This window comes from Rhipicephalus microplus, chromosome 6, assembly GCF_043290135.1.
Source record: "Rhipicephalus microplus isolate Deutch F79 chromosome 6, USDA_Rmic, whole genome shotgun sequence".
In the NCBI taxonomy this organism is placed as follows: Eukaryota; Metazoa; Arthropoda; class Arachnida; order Ixodida; family Ixodidae; genus Rhipicephalus; species Rhipicephalus microplus.
The window spans coordinates 101,103,456-101,131,407 of NC_134705.1; positions in this window are offsets into that span (position 1 = coordinate 101,103,456).

Here is a 27,952-nt window from a genome sequence, read left to right on the forward strand (position 1 = left end):
AGTTCTCAGCATTCAATTTTCTGTTGCCCCAAGTATACAGGGCTGCAAAGCTACAAGAGCGGTTCATCGAGGCATATTGTTTAAATCTTCCGGTAAGAAAAATTCCCTACTAATAATGGTTACATAATGGCAAGCCAATCAGTAGCCAACATTCGTCGTGCAGGAAACATCGGTGTAATAACGGCATTTGATTGGCTGCAATGTGGCCCTGGATTGGTCCAATGTCGGTCGTACATCCGTAGCCAATATTCGTCGTGCAGCAAACATCGGCGTAAAACGGCATGTGATTGGCTGACATATGGCCCAATGTTGGCCGAACATTGGCAGCTTTGTCGGCAATACGATGGGCCTTCGTCGGCCCAATGTTGGTTGCATACTGGCTAAAACATCGGCAAAACGTCGGCCCATCATTGGCTTGAACGTCGGCCCGACATTGGAAGAAGTTGCACTTCCGACGTCGGCCCGACGTTGGTGCCGATGTTAGCCGATGTTGGTCCAAGATTGGTCCAACGGCGGCGTGCTGCCTGGGTACTTTGGCATTGTCGTTTTTTTCACATCTCGGAAAGAATATGCACATTAACTCTGCATACAGTTCTACTAATTAGCAGTTCTTTTTTATGATGAGCTGCCAAGTTCTTGCTAGATGTAAAGCCAACACTTCACTGCACTGCTGGGATTTGGTGATAATTCATTATGACGTAAACAAATGGAGTATTGCCGCTATATATTTACTTTGTTAAGAGACACTGTGGTGCAAATATTTCTCGGCTTCTTTATTTTCCCGCATGATGATCTACAACGTGAAGCTGGATGCTTATAATCAGCCCCGTAAGCAGCCATAAGCTTTTTGAATGAATTTCTTGAAGAAAAATCGATGAATTAAACTACCCATCAATCGGCACGCTTCCTCTTGCCAGGCTGCTTTTACACATACATAAAAGTGCATTCACACCAGCAATAAATCAACAAATAAAGCATATGCGCCACAGTTGAATCATAAGCTTTACGCACTATGGACGCTGTCACTGCGAGACGATTTTGTAGCGTGCCATGCTATTGCTATTCGGCGTGAATACAACACGAGCAATCGGGCCGTAGCCTATCAATGCCGTCGAACACGTGTTGTACTATTTCGGGGCTTTCTTTAAGTTCATCATGTATAACATGCATGCCATACATTTGAACCTGCATTTTACAGCTGGCCCTACGACGTATACACCTGTGCAAAAAGGCACCTGTCATTTTATAATCGGTTCTGGAAATCGTGAACCAGCGAATGTTTTTCAGCGTGTATATAATTATTGCGAAGTGGACCACATTGCATTGAAGAGACGCAGTCGTTTTAGTTATAATTAACGAGGTTACATAACATTTACTGAACGAACACGTGCGAACAACGTTTTCAGTGCGTGTCGCACTTCTGAGATCGACTGTGAACTTACCTTTTTACCAGGAAGGAACAAAGACAGCAGTACGTCGGATTTGAGGGAATGCCTCTTCACATCGCCGCACAAGCACGGAATTGCGTTCGTAGCCTTCCAGCATAAAGTGGCGACCACATACAATTAAATTTTGCCACCGATTTGATACGGGCCATTCGATGCGCTGCAGCCACTGGGTGCGCCTACTGCCTTTCCCATGCGCACGGTGTCGTGTCTTCACTTGCCACAAATCAACGGACTTTCAGCGCACAATGAGGCAAGGGTGATTCATGGTGTCACCAGAGTATAGGTGCTCTGTGGTGTCTCAACAACCGCGTGATGCCCACTCGTTACGCAGGCACGTCAACATGAAGCATGTGGGATACATGCAGACAACGTTCACCGTGTGCCGTACGTCCCAAAGCTTAGTTGTAAAGTGCGATCGTCTTGTCTTTTGTTGTAAAAAAATTAAGCAAAATAAATTAAAAACTGTTTTACAAATTACGAACAACGTTTGTTCCCTATTTATTAGAGAAGAAATACCTGTGCTGTGTGTTCCACAGCCAATCAGATCAGCTGAAAACGATGACGTCGACAGGGCAGATCGTGTCACTTGGCGTGTTGGCGGCTGAAAACGCGTTTGGCCGAGTCACAGGGAAATGTAGGAATCTCGAGCGGTTCGCAGCTTTAAAGCTTTGTGATAAATTACACAGTTTACGCAGTGAGCTCAAATCAGTCTCTAAGTTACCCTTGGGACTTGAACTACCGGCCCAATCTGTGAGTAAAAATTGCGAAAATCGTGTCAGGGTCCCTTTGAGATTACGCCCACTTCGCGAACATCACAGAATTTTCTACAAACTACGTGGCTGCCTGCAAGCCATAACATGGGATTATGCGATGACATGCGTACAAACGCTGACACGCTGCGCCACCTGTCAGTTGATCGACGGTCGACGCTCTGCTCGGCGCTATCAGTGCCAGTGCGTATTGCTGTAATCTTACTTGTCGTGTACTGTCCACCAGTTCGGCTAAATAAACAGTTTCATTTGTAAAGGCGTCTCATTGTGTTTCTTTTCTAGCTCCAGCTGGGAAATGAACACAATATGACTTCGGGATTTCGACCCTGCCTTGGCAGATTGAAAGACACTGGAGGACTTCACCAAGGACGGCCAGCGGAACCCTTTTTTTCATCTGCATCGGTCTCAGATTTGAACACCAACAAGAAAAAAACAATCATCATTGCACTGCACCGATGAGAACGATGAAGGTAAATGTACATACATATACACACATACATACATACATACATACATACATACATACATACATACATACATACATACATACATACATACATACATACATACATACATACATACATACATACATACATACATACTGCCACCTGGTGTTCTGTGCCAGTGAACAGTGGGTCAGTTCTGTGCCGGTGAACGAGGAAGACGAAGACGAGCAACCCGTGCTAGCGGAGACGTCCTTCTTTGTCTCCGGGATTTTTGACAGTCGCGTCCCTTTGTACGTTCCTTCGAGCTCTTAGCGCGTGACAACTGGTGGAGGTGCTGGGGACCCTATGCACTGAACCCCTCCCAGTACAAGAAGCTCCAGCCCCATACCAGTGGTTACGCCTGTTCACCGTGCTAGCCGCAGCATCCGTGGACTGGACCCTGAGTTCGGACTTCTCTCAGAAAAGTTGACGGCCCCAACTATTCCAGACAGCGCCGTCCCAAGCGGCTCCAACACAGCCGGTATGTAAGGCGCAACGCCATTGCAATATACACTGTTCAAACTACGAACGCTGAATCCCTTTCATAGCGCTGTCCATGAGGATGTTGAAGATTGGCTAGTACACTATGACTTCGTTGCCGCTCATAACATGTGGGATGACACAGACAAGCTTCGACATGTCTACTTTAGTTTGAATGACGGGGCACGTGTTTGATACGAAAACCGGGCAGGTGTGTTCACGTCTTGGGCGGACTTCAAACGCCGGCTTCTCGAAACGTATGCAAGTCCCGATCGCCGAAGGCGAGCTGAACGTGAACTCCAGTGCCGTATGCAAATGCCAAATGAAAGCGTAGCAATGTATGTTGAGGACATGACGCGTCTTTTTCGACGAGCCGACTCTCACATGCCGGAAGAGAAGAAGGTGCAATACCTGATGCGTGAGGTGGTTGGTGGTCTTGTACGCAGCCCCCCACCCCTAAGACTACGTCAGAGTATCTTGCTGAAGCCGTCCTGATTGAAACACGCTTCGACAACTAACCCAGACGTACGAGCGACAAGTGAACTTTGTTTCTGCTACGGACAACATGGGTGGTCTTGGGGCCCACGTCGACTTCTTCTGAGAGCTCATACGCTCTTAATTCGTGAAGAACTGCAGAAGTTATCTGTACCCTCGGCGCCAACTGTCAGTTCTTTGACCGGCATTGTCTGAGATGACGTTCAGCAGGCACTACGAGAACCGTCCTGTCAGACAGAGCCGCGGCCCCTGAATGACTTCCCTCGCATGTCGTATGCGCAAGCTCTGCTCCAGCCAGCACCACCTTTGGCTCCGCTTCCCACCGCGGCCCCTGCCATGCTTCCGGCAGATCAAACTCTGTGCCCACCTGCACCACATTTCACTCCACCTTATACCACAGCCCCAGCTATGCTTCAAGCAGTCCAAGCGGGCCCGTACCTCAGTGACCGCCGACCGATTCCGCGAAAATCAGACATATGGCGGGCTCCCGATCGACGTCCCCTTTGCTATCACTGTGGTGAACCTGGACACATCTACCAACAGTGCACTTATCGAGAGCTAGGACTTCGTGGTTTTTCGGCAACTCCCTACCTCCTAGGTTCGGCCAGCGGCCTCCGGAATTCGCTGACTACGTTGCTCAGCAGCGCGCATTGACATCTCGGCAACACTGACGCTCTCCATCACTGCGGCGGTTCTCGCCGAATCATCGCACCTATGCGGGCGTGGCGCAGGGCCGGTCACCTAGCCGCGTCGGGAAAACAAGCCTCAGCGACCTTCAGGAGCAAGGCCACTCAGACTGATCGTGCTCAAGACCCCCTATTGACGCGGACTGAAGATACTGATGATACATCAACAACGACACCACCGGCTGATTGCGGAAGAGTGTCCTTAGATATTCCTGTTCTGGTAGATGGTCGCGAAGTCAGCGCTTTAGTGGACACTGGTGCGGACTATTCCATAATTACTGAAAAGCGGGCCGCCCTTTTCAAGAAAGTAACGACGCCTTGGAACCGATTACCAATTCGTACAGCTGGCGGGCATATCGTCACGCCACTTGGTATGTGCACGGCAAGACTGCAAGTCCACGGTTGTACATTTGTTGCCTGTTTGAGCGTTCTCCGGCAGTGTTCTCGAGACCTTATCATTGGCATGGATTTTCTCAGGGAGCATGGTGCTATAATTGACATTCGACGACGTCTAGTCACTTTCACGACCACAAACGCCACAACCGCTTACGCTGACCCCAGCCACTCCCAAGTGTTTCTTCACGTCGTCGACGACGCTGTCATGTTACCACCCCATGCAACTGTTGTGGTTCAGGTGGCGTGGGACGAAGTGATGCACGGTGAAGCAGTCGTAGAAAGCAATCACTCGCTTTTGCTGTCTCGGGGTGTCTGCGTAGCGAGAAGCCTTGTCGACCTTCGTGATGATGACTGCAACGTTTTTGTCACAAACTTCAGCTACGAGCAGTAGCAACTTTTTCCTGGGCCCCGCCGCGGTGGTCTAGTGGCTAAGGTACTCGGCTGCTGACCCGCAGGTCGCGGGTTCAAATCCCGGCTGCGGCGGCTGCATTTCCGATGGAGGCGGAAATGTTGTAGGCCCGTGTGCTCAGATTTGGGTGCACGTTAAAGAACCCCAGGTGGTCAAAATTTCCGGAGTCCTCCACTACGGCGTCTCTCATAATCATATGGTGGTTTTGGGACGTTAAACCCCACAAATCAATCAATCAACTTTTTCCTTGAACTGTCATAGCCTACGCTGACCCAGTCGCCAATGTCACCGAGCGTTTTGCTTCCGAGGCCATGGGCACTCCTGAAGCGCCTTTCCGCAGCGTCGACATCAATCCAACGCTTTTTGAAGCGAACAATCAGCGTTTGAGCGAGCTGGAGTTCCACACATGCTTTGCACGTTCTTTAAAGATACGTCAAACACCCATTACGAAACACCGTATTATCACCTACGACGACGCACATCCAGTTTCGAATCAGGTTCGAAGCTACCCGTTTCCTTTGTCTTCTTCTGGCAACAAATGGATTATTGTCGCAACCGATTATTTGACGCGTTACGCTGAGACGAAGGCACTGCCACGAGGGACCGCATCTGAAGTTGCCAGTTTTTTTTTATGCATCAAATTGTGCTACGGCATGGCGCCCCATCATATGTCACCACTGATCGAGGGACATCATTCACACCGAAACTCTTGGATGATATCTTCAGGTTGAGTTATACAACCCATCGAAATACCACTGCCTATCACCCTCAGAGTAATGATTTAACAGAAAGGCTAAACAAAACGCTAGCCGACATGATCTCTATGTACGTGGATGTGCAGCACAAAAAGTGGGACGACATCCTGCCATACGTAACATTTGCGTATAACACTGCAACGCAGAAAACTACACGCTTCACGTCATTCCGGCTCGTCTATGGGCGAGATGTTAGAACTATGCTGGACGCCATGATTCCATATGAGTATATTGACAAGCTCGACCAATTAGATCCCGACATCAATGAGTACATTCAGCGCGCGGAGGAAGCACGACAAATATGGCGTTGACGCACAAACGCATTACCAAACACCTGTCGTGGGCGGGGATAGAACTTTCGAAGTTTCGCAGTTGTTTGAGACTGGCTTTTCACTGAGGCATAACAGAAATAGCTGAGCTGATTCTAGACATAAGCTGAGCATTGGCACCTACGGTGAAATGTTCGACAGTCACTCTGAAAGCCTGCGCATCTCACTGATGGTCCGTAATATTATATCTGTAGTTATGGTGCTCGGCTGCTTACCCAAAAGTCACGGCTTTGAACTCATCTGCAGCGGTTCTATTTCGGAGGTGGCAGAATGGTAGAGACCCATGCACTACTGAGTGAGTACACGTTGAAGAGCACCACACGGAGGAAATTCGTGGAGCCTCGCCACGCTTGGGACGTAAAACCACAGATACTATTACTATTTTACAGACGAACGTATTACCTATGCCCAAGCGACGTTGGTCACTACTATTTTCTTACAGCATGCATTGCTTGTTTTCAAAGCTTGGGTTTTTCTCCCTTTTTTTGGCAGAAGGTCACGAAAATTATTCGCCAATCGCACCACTGCTATATTCCTGAAAGCCACAATCAGGTGGCACCTGCTGAAGGTGCCCATTCTCTGGCGCAGTCGAAAAGCCGTGATTCAAGCTTAATCAATAAAGACACAAAATACATTTTGTGTCATCGAGCTGGCCACTGCCAATAAGAACTACTACTAATATAAGAACCTCTACCCAATTGGAGCAACAGTAAACTAGACATGTACGTAAGAGCAGTGACTGCGAAAGTCACCCTGATTTCCTGGTCAATGGTGTTACAACAGCAGTGTTATACACGTTACTATAAAACTTTGACGAAAGCTTGTTCATTCCCAATTTGGGAACCAGTTTTGAATACAATAGCCTTAAATGCAAAAGGAACTCATTACAAACACATTTCAAAATGCGTAACGTGTCGCTACAATAACGTTGCAACAAATCTATACTCTCCGATACTCTAAGGCAAAATAAAGTGAGCAATTTAAAACCTACCCCCAGCTACATGTGACGTATTAATGACTGGGAAAACTGGAACTCGCGCGAAAAATTCACAACAAAGAGAATCAGTCTGGTAATATCTCGGAGAGCTCTGGTGGACGAGGCTGGCTGTTGCTCCAGGATAGCAGAATTGCATCCTGCAGATCAGCACTAATGATGACTCGGGTTGAGGTATTGTAAGAAACAAACAAGGTTGGGAGTATGTGTAGCAAGTCAAGGGCGGATATCTTTGGCATTGGATCTAACTTCTGGGATCCAACATGCGTCACTTGTAGCAGGCGTGTGGAAGAACCAAGGCTTAAGGGGCGTCGTGTGTTTCCTGCATATTACAAATGGTAGTTTCTGGTCTCTTTCGTAACATTCTGTGGTAATCTCTGCATTGCATCGTTGACACAGCCTTGAGAACTGGTACAGGAAGCTTCGTCGACGTTGTTTTTTTGCGAAGATGACTTAGATGTTGACTTTGTATTTCTTTCCTTAGTTTGTGTTGTTTATGGTGACCTTTTTCAAGCCACAAATGTACTCTTGATGAAATTTTACTCAGTCACTGCTCTTGTTCGAGTAACTGCTGTAGTCTTGGGGTTTGTGGACAATCCATCGCTGTATATTCTTGTTTTGTTACGAAAGTTTATGAGAAGGACGACTTTCAGGATCATGAGTCAGGGTCGCGTTGCAAGATGACGTTATCAGTATATGGTCGGTAGTCGATAATCTACTGGAAGGCTTGCCTTGTGATGAACATAGTGTGGAAGACTGATGAGAAAACTCCCGAGAGGGTTGCGAGTCCTTGCCGATAATGTATCATTCTGTCAGTTTGCAATTCGCATGCTTTGATGGATCCGAAACTTCTGTACTGCTTCAACACTCGGTGTCACCACTGGACTATCATAGCACAGCAGAGATGACTGGCACCAGTTTGAATGCCTCATGTTTCTATTTTAGCCGCGTAGTAGTGCTGGAAACTTTGGCCAAAAGACTCTGGTCAGAAAAGTTCGGGTGTGATTTAATATTTTACGGATGCACCAGCTCTTCAGGTGTGAATGCTACCATGTTAACAGACTTTCCGTGAGTTTATTAGTGATGTTGATGCCAGCTGAAGTGATGTCATGTGGGTCTTGAAAGCGACATGAAACAACAAGTGATTCAGGTGGTTCAGTAACACCTGGAATATAATGGGACAGTGAACACTTTGAAACGCAGAACCGGAAAGCCCGCCTTAGGTTTGGCCTTTTGGCAAAATTGTCACTATGCTTTTTGGTAAGCAGAGGCTTTACCTTACCTGTTAGGACGTGCAAGTTCATAGTCGGTTTTCAGATGCGTGCCACTTACTCAGAAGAATCGTATGATGATGTAATGATGATATTTTTTTGACGTCTTGTTTGGAAAATATGCATTTGCGAGAAGACATCTGATAACTGTGATGGACGACCCGACAGGAGCGTCTGCATCAGCAGGCGTTTGGTACGTAGTGAAGCTATGGAGCAGAGGTAAAGGGGGGGAGGCGGTTTGATTTTTCCTCACCTAGCCGCGCTTGGCTGAGCCAAAATCAGAAAAAGGGCATCCTGGGGATTGAGCCAATGCGAGGTGATTGGACATATAGGCCCCCTGGCGGAAGCAGCATATCCCTTTGGCCTTGGGTGCACGTAGACGGCAGCGCTGGGCTCACCGGCCCTGGGCAAATCGGCAGTCACCTTTTCTTAACTCTCGCTCTACATATTCTTCTTTCCTACCACTTTTGACCTTTCATGTTTTCGTGTTTCTTCCTTTTACTTCGAAATTTCGTGGCGGTGAGAGTTAACCCTATGCAAATAGCCTACCTTGGTCTAGGCGCATTACGTTATGATAGCGTTGTACGACTGGCGTCTGCAAGTTTTTAGCATCATGGAATTTGTGGCGTCCCCTCGTTGGACTCCATGGTGTGTGGTCATCAACATCGCTGAACAGAAATACGAGCGGCATGCATAGAATATTCTCCTTAGTTTGCGATTGTATCGGCTTGAAGCGCGTATTGTTGCGAAGCGCGCCTCCAACGACGTTACGAAGGGCGCCACGAATCTCACCGCGGCAACCACTGTTTGGAAAGACGGCGACGCCAACATAGTCCCGAAGGCGCCACTGCTTCGAACTCTGCCGGGAAGGTCACCAACCGTTTGGTAGTGTAGGTTTCTCAGCTCGCGACTGCTTCTGCCCAGAGCTGATAGACGAGCGGACGAGACGACGGTGAATTAAACAAGGTTTATGTACAGCATATATACAGCGGCATTACAAATTCGGCACTGGGGCCGACAGCTTAGAGACCCGAAGAGCCGAGCTCTCCTCTCTAACACATAGGTCTGCTCTCTGGCACACATGTCAACTGCTAACACATAGCTCTACTCTTTATCACATAGCTCAACTGCGACACACATGTCTGCTAACACGTAGGACTGCTGCTCGCGACGCGCCGCAGGGCTTCTTTTATATGCGCCGGGTGGATTTTTTGAGTAACCAAAAGTCCAACCAGAAGCGCCGCTGGTCGTGAGGTCAGACTCCTCCAATGGGGTCGCAGCTGGGCCGTGTCATTCTTTCTCGTCGAATCTGGAGAGGCTGCGCTGCAGGTGGCTGCACCCAAGGACGAGTGACGTCGCCAGGCATTGCGTCAGACCCGCCAGACAGGAAGGCGCCGATTGCTTGCTCGACGGGCTCGCTTGCTAAGGTGATTCACTGCACGTGCGCGACAGAAAGGCGCCGTCGCATGTTGACGCCGTTGAGTTGTTCATCGCGTCAGGCGGGCTCGCGTGCTGGCCTTGACACAGATTTCCTTTTTTTCCGAGGCATGGACGTTCGCTGCGGACTCGCAGGCATAACAGTATGCACCGATGATATAAAATTTTCAACCAGCCAATAGAAATGTGTTAATATTTTTGTGTGATTCATTTCGAGAAAGCTAGAAAGCTAGCAAGATCCATATCTTCCTTCGTAGTTAACAGGTCTCTTAAAGAAACTTTCGAGGCTGGATAAGGTTAACCAAAATGGCTAGTGGGGACCTCCTCTTTTGCCCCGCCGCGGTGGCCTAGTGGCTAAGGTACTCGGCTGCTGACCAGGAAATCGCGGGATCTAATCCCGGCTGAGGCGGCTGCATTTCCGATGGAGGCGGAAATATTGTAGGTCCGTGAGCTCAGATTTGGGTCTCGTTAAAGAACTCCAGGTGGTCAAAACTTCCCGAGCGCTTCCCTATGGCGTCTCTCATAATTCTATGGTGGTTTTGGGACGTTAAATACCATATAATATTCAGTAAGATCTCCTCTTCGAAGTTCTGTATGAAGAACAGTTTGATAAGCTAGATGGTCTATCAGCTTTTGGTAGCCCCACTAATTACTGTGATGCTACGCAGATCATTGAACACAATTCGGAGGTGTGACATCTGATGCAGGCTTAGTTGACCTGACCAAAGCGGAACTCTTGGAGGTCTTGAAGAGCCAGAACTTGAACAATGTACAGAGGATTGCCGTCAGAGGAGAAAACAAGGAAACGCTAAGGAAACACTTCATACTTACATTTGCTCTCGTCATCTACCCTGAAATATCAAACAGCGTACACAAAGACCTCTCTCAGGCCAAGCACGCCTAACCCCCGTCGTTGCTTCTAAAGTCAATGGTATGGTCACGCCTCTCTAAGCTATTATGGTCTGCAAACTTGTGCACAATTTGGAGTCTCGAGCCGCACTTCCAATAACTTCAAAAAACCGTCAAGCTTCGTAAACTGTGAAGTAAACCATGCCGCATACTGACACTTCTGCTCGTCATCCCACTGATGCACCACATGAGCATATGTTGAGCAGACTCCTTGGAGGAGCGTGCTCTCCTCCAAGTATACTTCTTGGATAAGTATGCTTAGAGAAGTAAGCATCAGAAGAAGATTGTTCCTTGAGAAACTCGCCCTGATAAGCATACTCATTCTAGCCACGCATACCAATCTGGCGGTTGTGACGCTTGCTCTAAGATGGCGTTGTCTATTCTACTCCACCTATTCGCGAACAGCGACCAGATAGTCCAGCGTAATCACTTTTCAACACCTCGCCCCACAAGGTCAAGCCCAGAAATCAAACCACCAGCGCGCACGTGCGGGCATTCAGTGCTCCCGAGAAGGCGAAGAAAATGGCGGCACCCCTTCTGCCGGAAGAGGGACGTGGATTCTTAGAACGCACCAAGTAAACAAAAAAACATATAACGGTATCCAGTGAGGATTCTGCTTATTCGATTCAATCTTGCCACCCCAACAGCCTCTCGAGTTCTGTACACACAGGCCTACTATACTGTCATCATGAACACTAAAACTATACAAAGAAACGTTAGGGGCTTCTCAGAAACCTTGACGACGTCCAAAAGCGTTTTGCACAAACACTCACAAAAATTGCTGTGCATGCAAGAAACACACTCAAAGCCAAGACATACCAACTTTCTGTATAACTACAATATTTTTTCCAAAAATGTGTGATGATGTTATGGTATTATCTTGAGGTGATGCCATCATAGTCAATCAAGGGATCACTGCACACACAACTTCAAACGTTCCTTGAGGCAGTGGTTGTTTGCACTATTCTTTTCAATAAAATGATCAAAATTTGCACTAGTTACATTCCTCCAAACTATCACCTACAAAAACATAATGTCCAAACTTTAAATGATGAACTTCCGGAACCTTATCTTCTGTTTGGACACTTGAATGCACATAGCATGATTTGTGATTGGTCTCGTTGCGACAGGCGTGGTTAACTGATGCAGCAGTTTGTCCACTCAACGAGCGCGTGTCTCCTGAATTGAAAAAAATCAACCCGCTATAATGTTGCTCATAATACCTATTCCTTCATAAACCTGAGCATATTATCTCCCTCATCTGTACCTCTACTTCAAAGCAAAGTCGTCAGTTCTCTCTACAGCAGTGACCACGTTTTCTTAGTTTTAAGCACAACTACATCAACTGAATCTCCACCACTTGTTCCCAAATGGCCCATAAACAGAGCCAACTGGGACCAGTATTACAACATTGCTTGTTTAAGTTTGACTTACGAAAGCACTTTAAGCATAGATGCTGCTGTCGAATATTTCACAGGTATTTTTATTGATGCTGCAACCAATTGCATCCCGCAAACGAATACCCGTTCAGGAATATGGCGTTCGCTTGGTAGAAATCCAATGACGAAATGCCGCAAACTGCTAAACAAACCATGTAGCCTACATCAGGAGGCTCCGACACCTGAGAACCTCTGAAGTTTTAAGAAAATAAAGTCGGAAAGAAGGAGAATGTACCGGTTGACGAAGAGAAAAACTTGGCGAATCTTTTTATTTGGCTTGAGTTCGTAAACACATGAGAGAAAGTCTGGAACATGGTTAGCAGGGTGACAGAAAAAGAACCACAATCACTTATCTAGTCAACGCATAAGTTGACAGCGTGGAAGACCAGGCGAACTTACCGGGTGCCTATTCCAAACAAGTGTCGAGCTCGACGCACGATTCTGAAGTCTTGCAATCATACAAAACAAAAATTGAGAAACAGAAACTAGAGGGGAAATCCCCGAAACACGAGGCACACAATGAACCCTTCCGTTCCCCTAAGCTGCATCTACCGCTAAATTGCTGGAATAAATCCGCTCCAGGTTGCAGCCCAGTCGCATACAATATGCTAAAACATCTGGCCTCTCAAATTTGAATTCTCTTTGCTTATCTGAATAAAACGGTTTGGTTTTCTTTTGAAATCTCCGCTGCTTGAAGGAAGCCATTACTGTTCCGACTCTAAAACAGAGCAAAGACCCATCCATAGTCTTTAATTGTTGTCCTATTGACCTGACCAGTTTTTTGCGAAAAGTATTCGAAAAGATGATAAATAACAGACTGATACACTTTCTTGGAACAAATAGTCTGCTTGAGCCACACCATTCTGGATATATAGAAAGAAAATCTACCATGGACCACCTTATTTGTATCGCGGCACAAATCCATGACGGTTTTGTCTATTAACAATTTCTCCTTTCATTGTTCTTTGAAACGAAGAGATCCTACAACACTACGTGGAACTTCGGCATATTCAGAGACCTTTCACATTTAGGTGTGCGTGGAAGAATGTTCTGTAAATTGAAAGTTATCTGACAAATCAGAAATTCCGCGTTAGAGTGGGCTCTGTTCTGTCGAAAAAGTTTGTAAGAGATAAAGGTGCCGCAGAAGGATGTATCCAGTTGTACACTTTATATAATCAAAATAATTCTTTGCACATGTCATTCCCGCGAAATATGTTTTAATGCACATATAGAGAAGACATACAAATCGGCTTTAAATGATGCAGCCTTTCAACGTATCAACGGCAAGTTTATTTGAGTTTGAACAAGGCTCAAAAACGAACTTGTGCCTTATAGTCTAGGAGGAGAGGCCTTTCTACTGATCCGAACGCTCACCTGTATGGTCAACGTCTGCCTGTTAAAGGAGATCATCAGTTCCTAGGCTCAATATTGCACACCAAACTAACAATCGTGCCACATATTAGGTACCCTAAACAGGTGCTTGAAAATCATTTATAATCTGAAAGTATTGTCGCGTACTTCATGAAGTAGAGACAAGATCTCTCTCATGAATATATACACACGCCTGATACGCAGGCGCCTAGATTACGGAGCAATAATATATCAGTCTGCAACACCATCTTCCCTAAAAATACTCGATTCTGTTCACCATCTTGTAATTTGTATTTCTACGAGTACTTTCTGAACTAGCCCCTCACAAATCCTGTACATTCACTCGAACGAGTAGTCACTGCACCTCGTGAGATCATTTATACCTATCTTCTCTATATTTTCTTAAAAGAAATTCGAACAACGAACACCCTGTATCTTCCGCCATCAATGATTTGTTCTGTTCTATTCTATTTGAATGCCACCCTACCTTAAGGCAGCCCTACGCACTTCGTGTAAGGAGTCTACTTGATGAAATTGATGCGCCACTTTGTTAACACTGTTTGGCTGCTCCCGCTGCGTATGTCCTTTGATGGCAGTGGCTGCTCATAGATTGTGATACGTCCTTCATTGAAGTTGAAGTTACTAAATGTGCGATATTGGACATAATTATGTACACTTCCTTGAGCTTCACAATATTCATATCTGAAATAGTTTAACGATGCATCAAAGACTCGTACTTCTGTGTCCTATGTGGTAATTGGTCCATCTTTTTCAGATGCAGGTGTTTTGCACCACAATACGAGCATCTTCACTGCAGAGACTTACGCAATATTATCAAGCATGAAACCTATAGAGGAATTGAAACTCTGAAAATCTGCGGTATGTACTGATTTTTAAGCGTGGTGACAGGTCTCACATCCTTTAAAAACACAAAAACCTTACCCTTGTCTTTGTCTACTTACTTTAAGCACAGTCTACACACAACAACAGTATGTCGTAGTCTGCTGCGTGCCATATCATCGCGAGATTCAAGAAAACAAGTTGGTGAGTTAGCTAGCTATTTCCACCCACGAGAATGCCACCGTCAATACATCTACAGCTATCCCTGCACTTGAACTCCAGCCCTTAATTAAATGAAAGCTCAAAAATATTGGCAGCATTTATGCGACAGACAAACGAAAAATAAGCTTCACCTCATCAAGCCACATATCGCGAATAGGCCGGCAGTATTGAAGTCATGCTACACAGAAGTAACACTTACAAGATTAGGATTAGAACATACAGACAGCCCATACTCACATCTTTTGTCCGGTAGCAATCTACCACATTGTGAAAATTGCGGTGAACTTCTGACTGTGCTTCATATTTTATATGCCAGTTTTACAACACTCGTGTGCTCATCCACCGACATCTTCTAAAGCTGCACGCCTATGAACGTGTCCCAAGGGGATAGTTTCCTGTTTGTGTTCCTCATCAAGTATTGACAGAGGCCTATAGTCAAAACGGAGCACTGTTGTTTAGGCTACGAGTTCGTTCTGTATCATTGCGTGAACGATTAGATCATGAAGGACCTGTGGACAGTTCGATATGTTCGTAGTGCAGCTCTTGGGAGACACTACAAAACACACTTTCAGAAGTGCAGTGTCCAACATTCATTGGGCAGCAAGCAGTGTAAACGAAGAACTATGGGCTTACTGGACTTAGGTATACATGACACTTGCCGGTTTTTCGTTCTCAGGAGGATGTGCATTTATGTGGTACCAGGCTCATCAAGCCATGATTGCTTTCTTAATAGAAAACGTTCTGGCTGCGCATTTATAGACATTTTATCTGTGACTACCTATTCTTGGTTAGGTGTGGTTTTTTTAGATGTTTTTGTCTTTTGATTTGGGTATTTTTCTTTCTTCTGTTTCCTGTTTTCTTCTTTTCTTCTTTTCTTTCTTCCATGTCTCCGATTCCCGAAGTAGCCGGTAGGCGTTGAGCATTTATAAATGGCAGCTGTCAGCTTGTTCATTCCCTGTTTTCTCGGAGTCTTCGTTCTTTCTATGTATATAAAGCAAATAAAGAATGTCTTTCATATTATGTATTGCCAATTATCTGCTGCACAAATCTGCATACAACTGGTAGGTACCTGCTCGTGGGTATGTGCCACTGTCTGGCTAAAAGTGTTCGAAGACGTAAGTGACGGGATCATGACTTTACTTATGTTGTAATTGCAAGTCGTATTACTGAAACCATTTTGCGCTTCTATACTAATATTGATTTACCGCAGGTCTAATAGTGATCACGAGAGCACTGAGACGTCGGCGCCCAAATAGATAGATTAATTGATAGAGAGATAGATAGATTGATTGAAAGATAATTGGACAGAGAGATAGATAGATAGATTAATTGATTGATTGATCGATAGATGATAAATAGATAGATAGACAGATAGATAGATAGATAGATGAGAGATAGATAAATGGATTGATAGATAGATTGATTGATAGATAGATTGATTGATAGATAGACAGATAAATAAATAGATAGATAGATAGATAAATAGATAGATAGATAGATATATAGGTAAATAGAAAGATAGATAATTGAATAGAAAAGAGCTGAAAGTGCCTGCAGTACACAAAAAATGTTTTCCATTTATTATTCAAGGCTTCCTTATCCATAATGTTTAAAGCATGGCAAGCAACACACATCTCTGTTCCTGAACGCTTTCATGCAAGACCTTTTCTATCGCAAATGGGAGAATCTTGTTTACTGGGAAGAAGAACTTCCACGCTCAAAACATGGCATGAGGACACGGATTTCAAAACCTTAAAAACAGAGAACAGTAGCTAAATGCAGAAAACTACGGCCTTGCACCAGAGAGCCTTCAAGAACTATAGAGCGAGGGTCTAATTTTAGTGCTGTACTCAGATAATGCGCATGATCTCAAGTTTTTGAAGAAAAGTACAAAAGCGAAATATCTAAGCACGCTCATGAATCTAGGTTGCAATCACAGCGTTAGGTAAATCAATGTAGAAGCAGACACACGCAAGTTTAAGGGCCAGAAATTCAGAATTTCAGACTGGGACATTTGGGAATTCCAAAAAGAAACATATATTACCTTAAACAAAACGGACTGGAGCTGGTAGCTTGATAGGATTGGTTACTTGGCGATGAGAGCCGTCTTTTCGGAAGCCTAAATTAAACAGGTACACATTAATTTTCTACATATGTGGTAAGTGAGATATGGTCTCTTGAGGAGATAAAAGCCAGAAGTACAATTGAACGCTCTGATGAAGGTTAGCCCTGCTTAAATTAGTTATAAAAATATAAGCGCAAACACTTCGTAACAACAATAGGAGGACACATGCACCTGTAGAGATAGAGTTATGACTATCTAGAACCTGCAACCTTTTAAGGACCTTTTTAGTCCCAATGTCACTCAAGCCACGTACAGAAAAATCATGAACAGAATATTACTAGCATAAAATACACCGAAGAAAGTTTATTTTTATGAGGTGGATGCCCGGTATTATTGTCCTGATAAGCTAACAGTAAGTTACTTGTGAAAGCTTTTGTTGACCTTTGCTAGTGAGAAAGCCTCACTAACCAAACACATTGTAAAATATTGCACGCCGAACTTCCTTCTTGCGTTGCACCGACACTGTCATGCGTTGACGACAAGAATTTGATTGAATGGTTCTGTGCAAACGAAATTGTCGCGAAATTGCACTTTAAACATAAGGATACCAGAGCAGCTCAAACCTTAACAAAATTTTGTTTGGTTGATGGCACATAGTACAGTAAAGCATTAGCATCTTTGATGCTTTCAGTATTACAGGAAACGTACCGAGAAATGTATTGTCTTATCTGTCTTTAGTAATTCAGCTGTGCAGATGCGCTTATCTACGGTAAAATCCCGAACTGGCACCCTTACTTCTTTTTCAGGAAATTTTAAATATGCGCTGATGACAGCAAGCGTCCCTTCATGCCCTCCTGCTGCTTTCACTGTTTCATTCATTTTTTATTCTCTCAATGAAGGTGAATCACGAGAGTGATTGCATGCGTACTCAAGAAAGTATTTCACTAGAAGCACATACGGCTCTTCTACTGCCATATTTAATTTTGATCCGTGACTGAGCAAGGGCCTGCCGTTTAAATATTGTCAGATTATTTTTCACCATTTGAGCGAAGCGGGGTGCTTGTGACTTTACGGTGTTAACGCAATAATGGTGTTCCTGCAATGCACCTTGTCTAGTTCGTGCCGAGTTTTTGTTTGTGTGTGTGGTCAGCAAAACCAAATTCATTGAAAGCGAGTGGCTTCGTCGGTTGTTTATGGTCGTTTACGCGACTCGTTTAGGCTAGTTGTGTCGACCTGTGGCAAAAAAATGGCAGCATATCCACGAAGTGAATGATGGATAGTGGGGCGAAGCATCCGTCTGTCCATTCGTTCTTGCTTCCGTCCATCCAAGCGTGCGTCTGTGTGGCCGCCCGTGCGTCTATCCGCCCATCCGTGCATGCGTCTGTTCGTGCGTCCGCACGTTCATCTGTGCGTCCGTCCCTGCTTTCGCCCATGCATCCGCTCCGGCGTGCGTCCATCCGTCCACCCGTCCGTGCAGCCATCCGTGCGTCCGTCCATGCATCTGTCTGTGTCCGTTCGTCCACCTATTCAACACTCCAAGTACCACCATCTCACTTCTTTTCATAATATATTCCTCATATAGAAGCACCACCACCCAGCGGAAATTCCAAGGACTGAACGAAAGGACGCACACGCACACTTTCTTATGGCTTGCGCTTCGTGTCTACTTCCCATCTTTAACCACCTCGAGTTCATGGTATGTACTAGTTCACAGTATTCATGGCACTGCGGCCCAACGCTCGCTAAACCTTTCTAAAACCTAGCAGGTTACGCCCAGCGAGTATAACGTAGCAGCCCTTTCTTGTCTTCTGTGCGTTGTTGAACAATAAATAATTCGCAGCGTGCGCGTTAACTAAAAGCCGTATTTTCCTGTCTCTCATTCCCCCTTAGTAGCTATTGCCATGTACATTGAGCACTATCTTTTATTGTTCAACACCGCACAGAAGAAAGTTCTCACCGGCACCATCTTGGAGGTCAAAATGTTATACTTGTTGCACACTACTGCAACGGCTATAAGGAACGCACGGGTGCCGCTATAAGGAGCTTCGCTGCTAAAACAGCAAAATGCATTGTGCGTGAGACAAAGTGAACCTCTAGCAGAGTCGCCGTATCTTGAGTTAACCTCAGTGTGGTTCATGTGACTGTAGCCGATCACATTGACGAATGCACTATGGGGCTCTACGGATCGGTCTACATGTCGCGTTCTAGACCCAACGTCAGAAGCACTAATTTTCATTTAAGGAACGGAAAGCTGTCTGCATACACACGTGGAGCCTATGATTTCATTATTTTTATAATAAAATGAAGCACATGTGACTGCAGAATGACAAAGTATGTAATATAATATAATTGCCATTAACTGCTGAAACTCGCACGAAACAGCACTTTGTTTTCTTTCTTAAAATGTAATATTAAGTGCTTCAGAATCAAGGTATGTACTTTTGACGCACTTGTGGACAGTGCATCATAATTCGTGCCTGAAGGAGTTACGTACATGAGTTGCAGATTACTCTTAATTTTAAATATTCTGCAGACAGTGAGTGCTTGTACACTATTACTGCAGAATCTCAGTAAACGGTACCTCAAGGGGGCGAGAAATTCTGTTCCACTTAACCGGAGTTTTGTTTACCAGGGGATGAACGAGAGTGCACAGGTTTAAAACCAATCATATTTGAGGCACTTGTTCCTTTCAAGCAGCAGTTATTTTTAAGAAATTTATATTTACTGAGAGTCAAAGGTACGTCAAAAACATGTACGTACATCAGTTACTGAAAAGAATACGCATGCGATGTTCAATTGCCTTGTCCCATCAGTGATCATTGTGGGCTTTACAACGATGCTTTAAGCATTGTTAGTGATACCTTCGACTTGAGTTTTGCAGTTTTGTATCTATTTTAGTTGCCATGCGTGTAAATGCTTGGTATTTTTAATGCCTGCTGAATTTCACTGTGATCTTATGCGAGTGTTGCACTACAATTGTGCGACTTGTAATTCGATAGTAACAGGTTATCAGTATTGCATAGAAGAAGCCTGTGTGGGATGATTGCTGGACCTGTTATTCTTTTTTGATGCTGTAGTCACTTGCGATATGCCACCCAACAACACTCAGTTATTATTCATATGTTACACTCGAAAGCGTTGCCAATGCTGAGATTTTGTGCAACACATACCTGTTAATGATATTGTTACGGGCGAGAGATGTTTATGGAACAGGCGGGATGATACATGGTTGCAGCAGTCAGGCCTGGCACAGAACACATTCAAATCTTTTTCCTCTACTCCACTTCAAAGAAAGTCCCGTATCATTTCCCCCGTTGCAGACAATACCCACTGGGCGAGTTAGTGTCGCGCGTGGTATGGCTTCAACCGGGCAACATGTACGAAGTCAGGTTTCCTGGAGCGATGGTCAGAAGACGTGAGGTGTGATATCACGTATGTAACGTGAGTAAGGCACGACAAAAGGACGAAGGGACCTGTATAGCGGGCCTGAAACTTTTGATACAAACCACTCTTGCGATTTGGAGTCCACAGCCACACCATATCACCTTCGCTGTACGACACATTGCAATGTCGCTTATCGTAGCGGGCCTTTGAACTGTCTTGGGCTGCGAAAGTCCGGAGGCGCGCGATGCGCTGTGCCTCCTTTGCGCTACAGAGTGTCTCTGCAAGGGTTGGGTTTTCCTGCTCTGAAAACGGGAGAATCGTGTCGAGGGTAGTACGTGGCTCACGGATGTAGAGAAGGTTAAACGGGCTAAAGCCGGTGGTCTCTTGTAGCGCACTGTTGTAGGCGGTCATAAACGGTAAAACTTCGTCCCAGTTTTTATGCTTGGAATCAACGTACATAGCAAGCATGTTAATTAGCGTCCTGTTAACATGCTCAGTCAAACCGTTTGTCTGTGGATGGTATGAAGTGTTGTGACAAAACAGAGAAGCAGACCGGCGAACCAACTCTTCCACGACGTCGGCTACAAACTGCCGGCCACGGTCGCTGATGATGACACGAGGGGACCCATGCCGAAGGATGATGTAGCGTAGCAGGAAGTAACAAACGTGATCGGCTGTTGCGGCTGAGATCACTGCCGTTTCAGCATACAGAGTGAGGTGGTCTACACAGACTATAATCAAGCTGTTCCGAGTGATAGATTGTGGAAAAGGGCCCATCAAGTCACTACCGACGACCTCAGGAAAACATGGAGGCGGTATGGGACGGAGAAATCCTGGTGGTACACTTGTTGGACTCTTGTACCGTTGACAATGCTCACAGCTTGTCACATATTTAGCTGTAGCCTGATGCATTCGGTACCAGTAGAACCGTTTCATTGTGCGGTGATAGGTCTTGGCGAACCCCATATGCCCAGATGCTGGATCGTTGTGCAGAGCTTGCAGCACGTTGGGTCGCGATGATTTGGGGGCAACCAAAAGTAGGCGGGCCCCCTTCGCAGCGAAATTTCGCTTGTAAAAAATGCCATCCTGCATGACGAATGGGCTCTGATGCGGCTTGTTGACGGCACATGAGAAAAAAGGAGCCAGACTACGGTCTTGACGTTGTTCTGTACGGAACGCTTCCAAATCTAAAAAAACGTGAGTCAATAGCGGCCAGACAGTCGTCTAAATTGTCAGCGTCGCATTAAGTCGTAGGAAGGGGAAGTCGCGATAGGCAGTCAGCGTCCGCGTGACGGCGGCCACTCTTGAAGCAAACATCCAAGTCATATTCTGTCAAACGGAGTGCCGATTGTGCAAGACGACCGGTTGGATCTCGTAGACCAGTGAGCCAACAAACTGAGGGGTGGTCTGTGACGATGGAGAATCGGTGGCCATAGATGTACGGGCGAAACTTGTGCACAGCGAAGAGAGCTGCCAGACATTCTTGCTCTGTAAAAGTGTAATTGCGCTCAGCTTCACTCAAAGTACGGCTCACGTAGGCAATGACATGTTCGGCGGCGCCGTGACGATGAACAAATACTGCGCCGATACCGACTCCACTTGCGCCACTGTGAACCTCAGTTGGGGCTGATGCGTCGAAGTGACGAAAAATAGGCCCAGAAGTGAGTAGAAGCTTCAGCTGCGAAAATGATGACTCACACTCTTTCGCCACTGAATGCAGGAACAGCGCAACCTAGAAACAGTTACTTCGGAACTATGGAAGCGAAAAAAAATACAAGGACAGAAAAGAGCCCATTCAACCAATGTTTTCAGCCCATTCAACAAGACACAAGAGTTTTGCTGACATTTTATAGCAGCGGTTGTTCCTGCACCTTTCTACGCATGCCCAATTTTCTCATTTTTCGGCTATATATGCACACCACTCCAATATTAAATCTTTCTTGAAAGTCAGCGCTCTTTTCTGTCCTTGTTTTTTTCGCTTCCATAGTTACGAAGTAACTACTTCTATGTTGCGCTGTTCCTGCATTCAGTTATGTCCTACCAACTTGCCCAAGCTTCCACGCTTCACCCTTTCGTCCACTTGAAAGGTACGTTTTTGTGGAGCAGGTGAGTAAGCGGCTCAGAAACATCGGCGAAGCTAGGAACAAAGCACCGGAAATACGAACACAGGCCCAGGAAGTTTCTGAGTTCTCGTAGTGAGCGTTGTTGAGGGAAAGCGCTGACCACGGTGATTTTGTGGGGATCAGGCCGAACGCCGTGTTTGTCTATGAGATGGCCAAGGACTAGAGTTTCACGATCACGAAAATGGAACTTTTTGAACTTCAAGGTAAGTGCTGCTTTCTCGTGAGAACGAGTACTGCTTTCTCGTGAGGACGTGAGAACGACATCAAGTCGACGATTGTGTTCTTGAAACGTTCGGCCGAACATTACAACGTCATCAAAATAGCAAAGACATACTTCCCATTTTAAGCCACAGAGAACTGTGTCCACAAAGCGCTCAAAGTGGCTGGAGCGTTACATGGACCGAATGGCATGACGGTAAATTCAGATAAACCATCTGGAGTTATAAAAGCTGTTTTTTATCGGCAGAGTGCATAGGGATTTGCCAATATCCCGATCTTAAGTCTACGGAAGATAAGTATGAAGCAGAGTGCAAAAAATCGATAACGTCGTCAATGTGGGGCAGCGGATATACGTCTTTTTTTGTAACTGTGTTGAGCCGCCGGTAATATACACAGAATCTGCAAGACACATTCTTCTTTTTTACATGTATAGCTGGTGCTTCCCAGGAACTAGACAACTCTTGCATAACTTTCTTAGACAGCATTTCTTCCACCTGCTCAGCCATAACTTTACGCTCCGACGGAGATACTCTGTATGGTCTCTGACGAATGGAATGGGTGGAACCAGTATCAATCGCATAACGAGTGCGTGAAGGTGGCGCAGAAATTCTGCGGATATTGAGTGCGAAATCAAAAACGGATGCTTGGTTGGAGAGAATCCGAACTAACGCTTGCCTCTTCTCTGGCGATACCGACTTATTCACCATATTCATGAGTATGTCATCACTAGGACAAGCCACACCAGACGCATTTTCCATTTTCCTGTCGTCGCTAATGACTGCAATTTTAACGTTTCTCCTGACGTCAAACTAAAACACAGCCAGCCTCATTCTACCAGGCAGTACAATCGGCTCGAAAGAGGAGTTGACCACCCACACCAAAGCTTTGCCATTACTTGCAGAAATCACGCAGTGCGGCGCAACCACATCCTTCTTCGCACAGTTCAGCTGGATTGGGTGAACTATAACGTCAACGTTATCTGCTGTGATACCACCAACATCCACAGGCACTTGAACTATCGATTGGGCTGGTAAAAACTACATCATCAACGACTGCGATAGTCCGTTGGCATCGCGTGGGTTCTTCACAAAAACCAGACAGTAAAACTTCAGCAGCTGCGCTATCAACAATGGCTCCACATTCTTTCAAAAAGTCTATCCCCCGGATAATGTCATGAGTAGAATTAAGCAGAACTGCCAAATCTGCCGTAAACAGTTTAGCGCCGAAACTAACAGTTTCAGTACAAACTTCCACTGGGCGCAACGGTTCTCCGCTCATTGCATGAAACGTTGTCTGGCTTCCCCAAGAGAACATCCCTTTTTTGCCAAGACGAGTCTTAAAATTTCTGCTCATGACGGAAACAGTTGCTCCTGTGTCGACTAACGCGGACGTGGGGACACCATCTAGAAGAACACTGAGCCTATTTTGTAGCATGGAAACTGGCGGAGGCATATCTGTACGCAGTGAAAAATGTCCGGTGACCTCACCTCCATCGGCCGCGGCGTCTTGTTTCCCGGCGAAAGAGGAGAAGTGAGACGCCGATGACCAGGTGATGGTGACCGATGCTGGCGGGAGGAGGCTGGTGGCGTAACACTCCGCACAGAAGCCGGTGAATCGCTGCTAAAGGTCTGTTGGAAGTCGGCTCGGTTGTAGCCATTGGGTGGTGAGCGATAGTCTCACTGAGTACTTGCGCGCCGTGAGGATGTCGGGGGTCATTGATACTGCGGTAGAGGTGACCGATGCCGCTCTGAGCAGAAGCGGGCTATGTGTCCACAAACGCCGCAGTAAAAGCACACAGGTGCTTCACGCCCCACTCGCTACTGAAGATGGTCTGCGGGATAATCTTGCCGTGCTGCCCTATCGGGGGTGACCTTTGCACGGAGTCGTTTCGTGGATCAGACATATAGGCATGACGACGCAACTGTATTGGCGTCCTTGAGTCGACGAAGCCCGCAGCGTTGATGGACGCAGGTGGGGGGCTGCATGGCGTATAAGAACCGTGGCCATGTGCTATCGACGGCGCAGCAGCGTCCCGCCGATCAAGTTCTTCGCGCTTTATTTCTCGCATTGTTTACGCCAGATCGCTGGGTGGAGGGACTACGTCGATGCTTGCGACCATTGTGACGTTGGGGAGTCTACCAAACGTGGCCGAAAATCGCCGAGCATTAAGGGCCTCTGTTCTGTTCTGTTTTAACTGTTTTGCTGTGGAGAGGTTGAGGTGCCCACTGTCTCGAACACTCCATATCACAAAGTTGTGCAGCGAAAAATAGAATAATAATACAGGACGGTACCCAAAAATTAACAATACGGAAAAGAAAAAAACATAATAGCACAATGAAACCAGTTCAAATATCATGCCAATACACAGTTTTCTCAGCGCAGTTCACACAGTAATAAACTATTTACACGCTTCAAATGTTCGGCAATGTCGGATGATTTCATTGGCCGACTGCACGTCATCCTTTCCTATAAGGTAGTGATAGATATCCTCCGCGATGCCCTTAAGCGGATGCCCGACCTTATCCTCATCAGCCGTTAGTGGGTCTACACTCTTGAAAAGCATGAGATCTTCTTCAATATACATCGTACATGTCTCCCCAGGGACTAGAGCACGTTGGCTCAGGGTCTGCTCAGCACGCTTCTTAATCGCGGTCGGATCTCCAAAACACTTCTTGATTTCGTCCACAAAATTCCTCCACGTAGTCAAATTCTCCTCACAATTCTCGTACCACATCAACGCGGTTCCCCCAAGAAAAAGTGGTACGTTGTTGCGCTGGCCGATAGTGTCCCATGGTTATACAGACTCACCCACTGATAGTGCTTGAGCCATTCATCGACGTCCTCTTCAGGTTTCCCAGAGCACAGGCGCGGTTCTCTGTAATGGTGTCCATAGGTGTTAAACGCAGCTGGTTGGATTTCACCGTCAGGGTTCATGATGACTGGTAGCGGAGGAAATCCTGCGAGTCTGCGACTCTGGTGAAGCTCTAGGGGTGCGTATTCCGCCATACTTGTCCGGTGCTCCAAGGCGTTACCCAGCACCTCCACCAATTATGTTACGGGCGAGAGATGTTTACGGTACAGGCGGGATGATAGATGGTTGCAGCAGTCAGGACTGGCACAGAACACATTTACTTCTTTTTCCTCTACCCCACTTGAACGAAAGTCCCGTATCATTATGTAACTTTTAATGCTATGTTAGAAGTCAAAGATGCCCATATTATGAAGTTAAAATATTATTCTTATGCAATAGAAGCGGTTAAAACAAATGTAGCGAAGCAGTTTGCTCATCATTGTTACTAGAACTGCGTTGATCGGTGTTCTACCTGAGCGACAGGCCACTTATTGTGGCGTAGTGTAGCAGTATTGCGGTCATATTTGGGTTGAGGTATAACCAACACGATGACGTAGTGGTTAGAACATAAGCCTTGCGTGTCATAGGTCCATTGTTTGAATCCTGGTGCCGCGCAGTTCCCAACCAGGTTGGGAACCAACATAGAGGAATAATACAGCAATAATTAAAGGGTGGTAGGTATCGTAATTAAACTCAATAAGAGATACAATATGAAGATAATACAGGCTTACGTGCCTACATCCAGCCATTATGGTGCTTCAGTTGAAAGCTTCTATGAAGACGTGGAATCGGCAATTAGTAAGGTAAAACACAGTATACTATACTGATAGGAGATTTTTATGCAAAGGTAGGGAAAAAGCAGGCTAGAGACCAGCCAGTAGGTGATTATGGCATCGGTACTAGAAATGCCAGAGGAGAGCTACTAGTAGATTTTGCAGAAAGCAATAATTTACGAATTTTGAATACCTCCTACCGAAAGCGAGGGAACTGTAATTGGAGATGGAGGAGCCCTAATGGCAAAAATAAGAGTGAAATAGACTATATACTGAGTGCGCACCCAGGCATCATGCAGGATGTGGAAGTGCTTGGGAAGGTACGATGCAGTGACCATAGAATGGTACGGTGCCAAATTCGCTTAGACTTGAAGAAGGAACGACAGAAACTGATACGCAAGAAGCCAATCAATGAGCCAGGACTGAGAGGGAAAGTAGAGGGATTCAGAGTCTCTCTGCTGAACAGGTACTCAGCTCTTATGGAGAAAAATAGCCTTAGCGTTGACGCAATGAGGGTTAATATGACGAGTATCAATACGGAGTGTGCAGTGGAAGTTGGAGGTACTGTAGTTACACAGGACACTAACAAGCTGTGCCAGGGAACAAATATTCTCATTAAGAAGCATCAAAGTATGAAAGCCTCTCGTAGAACAGACAAAATAAAGTTGATAGAGCTTTCGAAGTTGAATAATAGGCGTAAGGTATTCGATGTAAGAAGGTATAACATGGAAAGAAATGAACATGCTCTGAAGAACCGAGGAAGCGTCAAAGCAGTGAAGAGAAAAATTGGTATAGGGAAAAAACCAGATGTATCCACTAAGGGACAAGGAAGACAAAGTACCTCCTCCGCAAAGTAGACAAAGACAAACTCCTCCGCAAACTAAAATTTGCGGAGGAGTTTTAAAAAGATCTGTAGAGTTGCCAGCACAACCACGACGTTATTATAAGAGCCAGGAGTAACCCAGATGACATCCCCCCTCGCCCCCAGTAATGATAGAAGTCAGAAAAGCCTCGGAGAGTATGCAAAGAGGCAAAGATGCTGGTGAGGATCAGGTAACATCAGATCTGCTGAAAGTTGGAAGACAGATTATGTTAGAAAGTTTAGCGACCCTGTTTACGAGGTGTCTCCTGACAGGAAGAGTACCAGAATCTTGGAGAAATGCTAACATCGTCCAAATACATAAGAAAGAGGATGACAAGGACTTGAAGAATTACAGGCTTCCTAGCGGAATCGCTAGCGGAATAAAGACAACATTAGAATTTAATCAACCAAATGAAAAAGCAGGATTTCAAACAGGCGACTCAGCAATCGGCCACATTCATACTATCGATCAAGTAATGGAGAAATGCTCAGGATATAGCCAACCACTATACATAGCCTTCATAGAATACGAGAAGGCGTTTGACTCAGTAGAAATATTAGCACTCGTGCAGACACTACGGAATCAGGGCATCGACAAAGCATATACAAACATCTTGGAAGAAATCTACAGGGGATTCACTGCTACCATAGTTCTTCATAAAGGAAGCAACAGAATACCAGTGAAGAAGGGCGTAATGCAGGGGGCTACAATCTCCCCAATACTTATCGCCAGGAGACCTAGCTGGCCTCAACTGGCAAAAACAACGTCAATCAAGTAAGGTTTGCATCATTTATTGCGAGTGTCCAAGCCGGTACAATCAATGTACACGGTCGTGTCCAAACAAAACAAGTCACTCATACATATCGAAAGCTTTCATCCCATGTGTAAAGACTCTTGAAAGCTAACAAGCATATTCATATAACTTAACGTTGAGATCG